Genomic DNA, 10,624 nt, shown 5'->3' with positions numbered 1-10,624 from the left:
TATTCCATACTTTAGCAAACCACTAACGTGTAGTGATGCACGAAACGCCACATAATGATTGATGGATGCATTTGCGTTGCTTCGTTGCGATTGGGTTGTAATGATCTTGACAGATGCTGAAAGATATGGCATTTTATCGAACATGTTGAAACAGGTGTTCTTTGTATATTCTATCACATGAAACACCAGCTAGATATTAAACTTTGCTATTTGACATAAACGATATATACTCCACGTTGCCCTTGTGCATCTTGCTATTTATCACGACAGAGAACTGCTTTGGTTTATGGGCTAGCAAGCTAACTGCATGCACTGTAGCTAGGTCGTAGGTAAAATAACGGTGTTTCGTTTTTAATTTCCATAGCGGAAGTGAATTATTGACATCTCTCGGTGATAGCAAGCACGATACAGCATCTCTCAAATATACATCAAATAACCAACATTAACATTATAGGTTCCTAATTCCGGGAAATGTACAGCTGAGTTTGTAAATATTTTATATAAATAGAATTCAATTTCAGCTTGTTTTTCAACAACTGTGTCATTCCGCTTTATCAGAGACATGTGAAGGCTACACAAAAAGTCCGACCAACTCACTGCAGTGAATATAGTTATTCAAACAACACAGTTGTTATTTCCACCTGCTCAGATACTTTCTATAGCCGTTCAGGATAAAAACACGGATTGTTCTCATCATCGAGCATGAAATAGCTCTCTAGCTACGACATGCAGTACCACATCCACTCCCTATCACAAGCGATGAAGGAAAATGCAGACTGACAGTAACTCTTTTGAGAGGTTCCTCAAAGAGACACAAAGAACCCCAGGCCAGGGGGGGGCGGGCAGGGGGGCTGCTGTGCTCTCATTACCCCCTCCTCTCCTCCCTTCCCCTCGCCTCTCACCCCTCCTCTCCTCCCTTTGCAGCGGCAGCAATAAAAGATAAGATGGCCACCTCCTCCTCCTCCAATCTGGAAGAAGACGAGAGTCTGAAGGGCTGTGAGGTCTTTGTGCAGAAGCACAACATCCAGCAGATCCTCAAAGAGTGCATTGTGAACCTCTGCATCGCCAAGCCAGAGCGGCCTATGAAGTTCCTGCGGGAGCACTTTGAAAAGCTGGAGAAGGTTTGTGGAAAACTACCCCCCCCCCCCTTTCCTCCTTTTTATGCCTTTGAACTCCTTTCAATAATAGAAAACGAGGAGAGAAGAAACCTTTTTAAATGTCAGAATGTTATCGCTCGGTTATGCGTGGGGACCTTGTCGAAAGACAAGTACTGGCTGTACGACAGGTACGCCCATGATTATACACTAATGTACTTGTGCACTAGTTGGAGGGTGGTGTTATTGAGGGATATGCCAAAGTGTTTTGGATGGGAATTGTAGTTGCATTGTTACGGTCATTTTGGACTATGATTCATATCTCCATACCCCTTTGTAGCCTAGCGTGCTTCAGAGTGGACTAGGAGCATGAATGGAGGCTTTGTTGTGTCTGTGCTTTGTTGTCCGCCAAATCATCCATGCGCTCCAAAGGAAAAAGATAGAACTTGGAGCGGTAACTTTGATATCGTCCTCGTACGGTATAGTTTGCGTCTCACGACACAGTTTACGGTGTCCTTCTCAAAGAAGGTACATGAGAAGGACAACACCCACCCATCAGGACTTTGTTTATCCTGTCATTTAGCTGCTTGCTGGCTCTTAATTGACTTGTGTGCATCCGTGTGACTGAGTGAGATGAATAGATGGGGGTTGTTTGTTAGTGTAGACCGGCCTAACTGGAACTGGGCTTTTCATTCGCCAGCACAGATATGTACATTGGTCTGTTCTGCTGAAAGGTGGGCATTGTAGGTGTGTGTGTGTGTGTGTGTGTGTGTGGGGGGGGGGGGGGTGAGGCTTCAACAACAAGTTGATGAAATCGATAAAAATGTTTTGTAAAAGTACACCACCCAAAAGGGGGAGAGAGAGAGAGAGGGAGGGAGAGAGAGAGAGGGAGATGGAGGGAGAGAGGGAGAGAGAGAGAGAGCGGGGGAGAGAAGGAAACAGAGTGAGAGACGGAGAGGCAGAGAAAGAGAGAGAGAGAGAGAGAGAGAGAGAAGGAGAGGCGGTGAGAGATGGAGACAGAGTGAGAGAAGGAGAGGCAGAGAGAGAGAGAATTGAGAGAGAGAAGGAGAGGTAGAAAGAGAGCGAAGGAGAGGCAGACAGAAAGAGGGAGGGAGGGAGAGAGGCAGAGAGAGAGAGGATTGAGAGAGAGGAGAGGCGTTGAGAGATGGAGACAGCGAGAGAAGGAGAGGCAGAGAAAGAGAGAGAGAGAGAGGTAGAGAGAGAGGATTGTGAGAGAAGGAGAGGCAGAGAGAAGGAGAGGCAGAGAGAAGGAGAGGCAGAGAGGAGAGGCAGAGAGAAGGAGAGGCAGAGAGAAGGAGAGGCAGAGAGAGAGAAAGCTCTCTATGACTCCCACCCCTGTCAACGTTCTCCACAGGTCGTCTCCTCTGTGCATGTTAGATGAAGACGTCTGCTGAGCAGTCCAGTTTTCCTGCTGTGACTCTGAGGAGTGAAGCACTCTGACTCTGGAAGGAGAACATCCAGCACCTCAGTCTAGTCAGTCTAACTCGTCCCTCTCACCTGACCAGTGTCAAACCATCAACCTACAACCAATAGGCTACATGTAATTGTGTGAGTGTCCACTGCCCTCCTCTCCTCTCCACCGTTCACACACGCTCAAATCTTGTTCCAAGACGTAGACTTTGGCTGATGCCATACCGTAAAAAACAAACTAATAGGACAACATGATTTGGGTTGGATCGTGTAGTTATGCTGCCCCTCTAGGGTTTTGCCGAAAGGTTTGTGTCAAGTGTTTTGCTAAACAGTAGTGCCATTCTGTGTTGTGACTAGGAGGTGTCTGCTGGGTTGTGGTTTGAGCCACACTGTCTGTGTGTGTGTGTGTGTTTGTTTGTGTTTGTAGGGGGTGGGCTGCATGCTGGAGACAGAACTCGCCCAAGGGAACAGTGGAAGGATTTCTATCTCCCTTCTCTGCCTTGTGTGTGTGTGTGACAGTCATCTGATGTGTTGGAACAGTACAACTGATGATGTCTCTACCCTGTGTGTGTGTGAGTTTATGTGTGTGTGTGACTGTAATCAGATGTGTTGGAACACAGTACAACTGATGAAGCAGTTTGCTGACCCAGTTGCGTCCTTAATCTGGATTGCATCCTCATCTGGAGTAGGGTAACCTCCTTCCAGAACAACAGCCTACATTCCCCCTACCCAGCATCCACCAAATATAGGGGTCAGATGGCTGTGCGGTGAGGGACTCGGGCTAGTAATCTGAAGGTTACCGGTTCGATTCCCGGCTGTGAAAAATGACGTTGTGTCCTTGGGCAAGGCACTTCACCCTACTTGTCTCAGGGGGAATGTCCCTGTACTTACTGTAAGTCGCTCTGGATAAGAGCGTCTGCTAAATGACTAAATGTAAAGATGGCTGAGCGGTTAGGGAGTTGGGCTATTAATCAGAAGGTTGCTGGTTCGAATCCTGGCTGTGCCAGGCACTTCACCCTACTTGTCTCGGGGAGAATGTCCCTGTACTTACTGTAAGTCGCTCTGGATAAGAGTGTCTGCTAAATGACTAAATGTAAATGTAAATATACTGTCATACCATTAGCATTAGCTTTGCACGTAGTTTAGCACAAGTAGTCACTTGTTTAGACTGGTCTAAACCCAATTCTGCACTTCGAGTCAGATCAATCAGGTTTTGGATTCAAACACAGTTTAGACGCAGATTAAGGCGAGACTAGTAGCAGACTACAGCTCTGTTTCTCGCTAGGCCTCGCTAACCCTCCACGTCCTCCATTCTCTGTTTCTATGTGATAGCGGATTACAGGGCGGGAAATGAGCAGACCACCAGTCGTGTCGCATGGATTATAACCGCTCAGCCTTTCCATTCAAAACCCAGATTATAATCTGGGTGAGTTTTTCTGCTATGGGCTCTGGTGTGTGAGAATGTATCCTATAGGTTAGAGGTGTGTCCTGTGTTTGTGTCCTGTTTGCCTGGATTTGTACATTATTTTTGGGTGTGTGTATTGTTTGTTTGCCTGATTGTGTACATCTGGATGTGTGTGTGTGTGCCCGCCTCTCCCAGCTCCTCCACTAGCCCACGACAGGGTTAAATAGCCGCGTTAATCCCCAGCGGGGGCCCATCGTCAAGGAGACAGGAAGGCAGAGGATCAAGCTGGCTGTATGTAGCTAGCATCGGCTAGCGCTAGCTCGGGCTGAGGACATGGGGAATACTGCGGTTTGGGAGTGTGAATACTAATGGAGGTGACGTAGCGTAGCATGCGCTACAGTTACACGGTGACACGATAATATCTGGTGGCCATGGTTTCTATTCCTCAGTGACATCGTCTTTCTGTCACAGTGCCACTTGGAATCTGGAGCGGGTTTTAGAGAAGGCGTGTATTAAAATAAAGTCGATTAGAAGTAGAAAATAAGCAAGTAAAAATATAACTGCAGATTACACAAGAACTATTGTAATTATGCCTTTTACTTATAGTACTTGTTTTATCTTTCTTTATATTTCTACTTACTATTTTTATTGTTATGCACCAACATACCAAAGCAAATTCCTCGCATGTGTGAATTTACTTAATAAAGGAATAAACCAGATTCTGATTCTGTTAGCTATAGTCCTCAGATGTTATTTGAACTCTGTCTTTCAGTACAATAATAAGTTCGTCAAACCCATACATTATTTAAACCCAATCCAATCTATCTTATCTCAGCCACATACATGAGTTTATATCAATTACCAATTGAAGTAGTTAGGGTAACTTTGTGGCAGGTATCAGGATTCATATTTGAAGAATTGGCTCATTCCTGCATATGAATCCATGATGTAATGCACCGCGGTGTGTGTGAGATATGGTGTCGCCTACGTCAGGGTAACTGTTTTCGGAGGAAGGGAATCTGGGATCTCAGCCTCCTGGACGCCGTTTCATTCCTCCCCTCCTCTTCTTCCTTCTCAGCGTCCTGTCTCTCCCTGCCCTGCCCTGCCTCTCCCTGCCCTGCCTCTCCCTGCCCTGCCTCTCCCTGCCCTGCCTCTCCCTGCCCTGTCTCTCCCTGCCCTGTCTCTCCCTGCCCTGCCTCTCCCTGCCCTGTCTCTCCCTGCCCTGTCTCTCCCTGCTCTGTCTCTCCCTGCCCTGCCCTGCCTCTCCCTTCCCTGCCTCTCCCTGCCCTGCGTCTCCCTGCCCTGTCTCTCCCTGCTCTGTCTCTCCCTGCCTCTCCCTTCCCTGCCTCTCCCTGCCCTGCCTCTCCATGCCCTGCCTCTCCCTGCCCTGCTTCTCCCTGCCCTGCTTCTTCCTGCCCTGCCTCTCTATGCCCTGCCTCTCCCTGCCCTGCCTCTCCCTGCCCTGCCTCTCCCTGCCCTGCCTCTCCATGCCCTGCCTCTTCCTGACCTGCCTCTTCCTGACCTGCCTCTCCCTGCCCTGCCTCTCCCTTCCCTGCCTCTTCCTGACCTGCCTCTTCCTGACCTGCCTCTCCCTGCCCTGCCTCTCCCTGCCCTGCCTCTTCCTGCCCTGCCTCTTCCTGCCCTGTGTCTCCCTGATGGCGTCTGTGCTGAGTGTGTGTGTGTTGAGGTTACCTGGGATTGGCAGCACCGGATAGACACGAGTGAACCGAAAGTGTATGTTGACAGGTGCGTAATTTGTGTACGTGTGTGTGAGAGGTGTGCATGTGTGTGTAATCAGCATATGTGAGAGGTGTGTGTGTAATCTGTGTGAGAGGTGTGTATGGGTGTATTCAGTGTATATGAGGTGTGTGTGTGAGAGAGGTGTGTGTGTGTAATCAGTGTGTGTATGAGGATTGTGTGTGTGTGTGTGTGTGTTTAGTGGGGATTGGGCCTGTCGCTGTCCTATGGAAAGCTCTAGAGAGAGAGACGGGGTTTGAAGTGCCAAGGAAGGGATTCAGCATGGACCTCCCACTCCTATCTCTCCCTCCTTATCCATCACCTGTTCTCCACCGCCTCTCCTCTTCAAATACCTCTCTCTCTCTCCAGCTCGCTGCTCACCTTCTCTTCTTTCTTTGTTTCTCCACTCTCACTCTCTCTCTCTCTCCCTCCCTCCCCCCTTGCTATCTGTTCCTCGTCTTCCCTCCATCTCTCCCCCACCCACCCTGCCTCCCCGGTCGATGACGTAGGTTTCGATGTTTTGTACGGCTTGTTATTTTAGTTTTCTCCCCTCTCCCTCAATCTGAGGCTGTAACCAAGGCGACAGGACCCGGTGACAGCCTTGGGAGCTCTGTATTCAATAAACCCTTTATTTCCCACTTAGATTTTTTTTTTTGTCGGTTCACTTTTTGTTGGGCCAGACACACTGTCTGGGTATTGTACAAACCCACTCACATGTTGTCACCCTTGAGTCGGACTCGTTCAAGGCGTCGTCGTACTCTTCCCGCAATTCTATATTCCTGTTTCTCTGTCCTTCTCTCTTTTCTCTCTCTCTGTTTTTGTCCTTTTGTCTTTTGAGTAACTCTCTCTATCCGTCACTCACTATCTCTCTCTTTCTGGCTGTCTTCATTTCTCCCTACACTGCAAAAATGCCCTATCAAATTCAAGTGCAGACATATTAATTATGAGCTTGCTTACGCTTAAAACAAGTCCATTTGACTGGCAGTGCAGTACAAAAACGTCAAATGAAGTCACTAGAGAAGCCATTAAGGCAGCTTAATGGCTTCAGGCAGCTTATCATTGACGAGTGCAGTCCACATTTTCCGGCACTGAGGTGTGCAGAGGGTGAGTGTGAGGGTGTGCGTGTGCACGCGTGCAGAGTGTGCGTGTGCACGCGTGCCGAGTGCGTGTGTGCGTGTCCACGTCCACGCGTTCCTCAAGGGTGTGTTTCAAACTGCGTGTGGCGCCACTGGTCGGAGAGTGCGCCCGTCAGTCTCGTAACGACAGGCCCAGGAGTCCCAGGGAGGTTGTCGAGGGTCAGCGGCGTTGCTAAGAGCGGGTCAGCCGTTCGTGACAGGAGTCCGGTGACAAGGGCCGCATGTCAGCAGTCTTCAAATCGCGGTCGGACGCAAAAACATTTTTGAAATTTTCCTTTCTCCCTACTCTCCTTTCTTTCATACGACAAAAGTGGAAGCGTTGGAAGAAGTCACTCAGAGAGCAAACAACACCACACATCGTTCCAAAGCTCGCAAGCTGCACTTTCGTGATCTGGAAAGAACAACCCGGAAAAAGAACCATGCGCCCCTCGAGGGCTCCTGTCACATTCTGAAAACCCTCCCAGACTCTCCGTCGATTCCCAGGCGTCCTGTCACCCCGGCGTCTGCTCCCAGCCCCATTCCATTGGTCGAGCCCCGACCAATGTTTGCTTTGAGCTGCAGTCCCCGTGTGTTCTCCCTGCCCAGATCTGGACGGGAAATGTTTATGAGAGGCGACACACAAACACCCAGAGCCGGCGCTCAAACTCATGCGGTCGCCTCGACCCGTTCTCAAGATGAACTCTCGCCCCCACACACAGACGCCTATAAATCGCCGGTTGCGAGCATGTGAGGCTCTCCAGGGGCCACGGAGGAAGGAGACGACACCACATCTCATCTCCCGATCTTCACCTGACTCCTCATGAGCTGTGGCCCGCGGCGCCGAGACCCCCTGATCAACATCATCCTCGCCATCACCCGCGTCATCCTCCTCGTCAGGGTGTGACGGCGCAGACAGACACAGCTTGGTATCCGTACTGAGAAGGAGGACATTCTGTCCATCTGAGGATAAAACGGTCGCAGGCTGTGTGTGTATGTGTGTGATTTATTATGAGGCCTAGGTGGTCCGCCTACACACACACACACACACTGCTGGGTTATCTTAAGCTGCGTCATGAGGACTGGTGTTAGTGCCCACCGGTTTGGGCCGAATGATTCAGAATCGTCAACATTTGTGTGTGTGTGTGTGTGTGACTTTGAGCCATCACATGTCACAGCCTTGTGCTCTCCTCCTGCTCCTAACCACCTGCAGTCATTACTGGGAAACATCCCATAATAATACATTTCCCTCCCTCCCTGCATCCCTCCCTCCGTTCCACCATTCCATTCTCACATCTGCAGACACGGGTGAGTCAGTGACACCGTGTGTTTCAATTCCATCTTGTGTCAGTCTCTGTGTCACTCTTTCTCTCCCGTTCTCTCTCTCTCTCTCTCCCTTTCACTATCCGTCTCTCTTTCTCTCGCCCCCTCATTCTCGCTCCCTCACTCTCGCCCCCTCTCTGTCTCTTCCCCCCCCCCTTTCTCCCTCTCTACTTTCTCTACAGAAGCATGTCTTTCTGAAGCCTGTCTCTTCTCTCATTCTGCCTCATCTTCTATATTATTCTTCCCTCCATGCCTCTGAGGAACTCCCCCCCCCCCTCCTTCCTCTGTCCTGTCACAGTCTGATGAGCCTCGACAATCCAGCTAGACAGAGTTGAAGAAAGAAGGTGCAGACTGTGTGTAGTATATACACACATAGTATATGTGTATAGTATATACACACAGTAGATAGAAAGGAGAGGCAGAAGGAGAGGAGTATTGGGAATCGAGAGAAAGACAAATGATGAGCAGCCTGGGTTTGCTTGATTGCGGCGCTGTGCGGTTGCCAGTGTGGTCCAGCCACCCACGGTCCCTCATTAGCAGGTTGGGAGCCAGGCTAATCTGCCCCGTCACACTGGGCCAGCTGTGGTTGCCAGGTTTAGCTTGTTACCAGCTACCACAAACCACACACACCACCACGCCCTGTCCATCAGAAACATCATGTCCAAACCCCACACCTTCTCAGCTCACAGCTTCTGGAATATCACCAAGCCCCCCTCGCTGCTGACAACCTTTCCCATTCCCAGCTAGTCCTAACCATAACACTAACAGGAGGGTTGAACAGAGGGGGGAAGTTCTTCAAAGCCTTCCTGATTGACAATTTGTCAGGTGTGTAGTAGCGCCGTCTTGAGCGCGTTCCAACGAGAATGTGCTGTCGAGTGGCAGGAACGCCCTTAACCCCTCTCTCTCTCGCTCTCTCTCTCACTCTCTTTCTGTTTTTGCTTCCTTGCTTTCTTCCCTGCTCTCTCTCTCTCTCTTTCTTTCTCTCCGCTTCCATCCTCCCTCACTCCTGACCTCTCGGCCTAACCTGGGGTCATCTGAGAAGATGCTCCGAGCCCAGAGTGGGGATCACTCACTCTTGATGCTGCCCCAGGGTGTGTGTGTGTGTGTCCAGACCTTATCTCACCATGCCTAGAGTCCAGTCACCTAGCGGTGTGTGTGTGTGTGTGTGTGTGTGTGTGGGGGGGGGGGTTGTAACTAAGCCCCTCTAGGAATGCACTCAGTGACCCCCTGAAGAAAGCACACCTCTGACAGGAGAATAGGTAGACCCTCTTCCACACACTCACACACACACACAGATGCACTTACACACACCCTCTCCACCCTGTCACCATGGTGGTCCCTCTTTGTCTGATCTCACTGGCCCTGGCATGTCCCCTCGGGCTGGCTAACTCCTGGGTGGTGGCCTGGGCCCGGGGTTCTGCTGTGTGTGTGTGTGTGTGTGGGCCTGGGGTTCTGCTGTGTGTGTGTGTGTGTGTGTGTGTGTGTGTGGGCCTGGGGTTCTGCTGTGTGTGTGTGTGTGGTAAAAAATAGGAGTGAATTAGGCATGCTGTGAATCTCGTGAGAAAAGCTCAACGTTTGTTAGCATTCTAGTGGTTAGCAAGCAAGGCTAGCATGAGGTACAGCATCATGGCCCAGCTGCGTGTGCCTGGCTTAGCTAAGCGACCCTGGCTTAGCTAGGTTAGCCTGGCTTAGCTAGGTTAGCCTGGCTTACCTAGGTTAGCCTGGCTTAACTAGGTTAGCCTGGCATAGCTGGGTTAGCCTCAGTTAGCTTGGTTAGCCTGGCTTAACTAGGTTAGCCTGGCATAGCTGGGTTAGCCTCAGTTAGCTTGGTTAGAGTGCTAGCACGGTGGGTGGCGTGACAGGCTGACAGCCATTGTCTCCGCTCCTCCCTGTGGCTCATCATCATCGCTGTACAGGCTGAGTGTGATTTACTGCCCTCGTTAGCTCCACAGAGACACGGGCAAGACCAGACACCGAGGTGCTCCTTTTAACCAGGACTGTGGATGACACACCCTGGACCCAGAGTGGGACTGAACGTAACCTGGACAAACACACACACACACAAACACACGCACGCTGTCTCACACACACACAAACACACACTCACAAACACACACTCACAAACACACGCACGCTGTCTCACACACACACACTCACTCTCATACACACGCACGCTGTCTCACACACACACACACACTCTCATACACACACACACTGTCTCTCAAACACACACACACTCACAAACACACTCTCCCACAGACACATCTGGACACTACATAGTTCAGTGCTAGAGATGGGAGGGATCTGAAAGTGTGTGTGTGTGTGTGGTGGGGGTATTTCGGGTCAAGGAGGAGCTCAAAACACTGAACCCACACACACTCACACGCACGCTAACACATCACAGCCCCAGCGGACAAGCAGGCAGAAATCCCTCAGACAACACAGCGGCATGCGTCCATTATGGGCCAGCAGTGGGCCGGAATGGAGCGACGACTGGACTAATCCTGTGAATGGAAGGGGGG

The sequence above is a fragment of the Osmerus mordax genome, chromosome 3, assembly GCF_038355195.1.
Source record: "Osmerus mordax isolate fOsmMor3 chromosome 3, fOsmMor3.pri, whole genome shotgun sequence".
Classification (NCBI taxonomy): Eukaryota; Metazoa; Chordata; class Actinopteri; order Osmeriformes; family Osmeridae; genus Osmerus; species Osmerus mordax.
The sequence above is the reverse complement of the archived record's forward strand: the minus strand, read 5'-3'. Positions refer to the sequence as shown.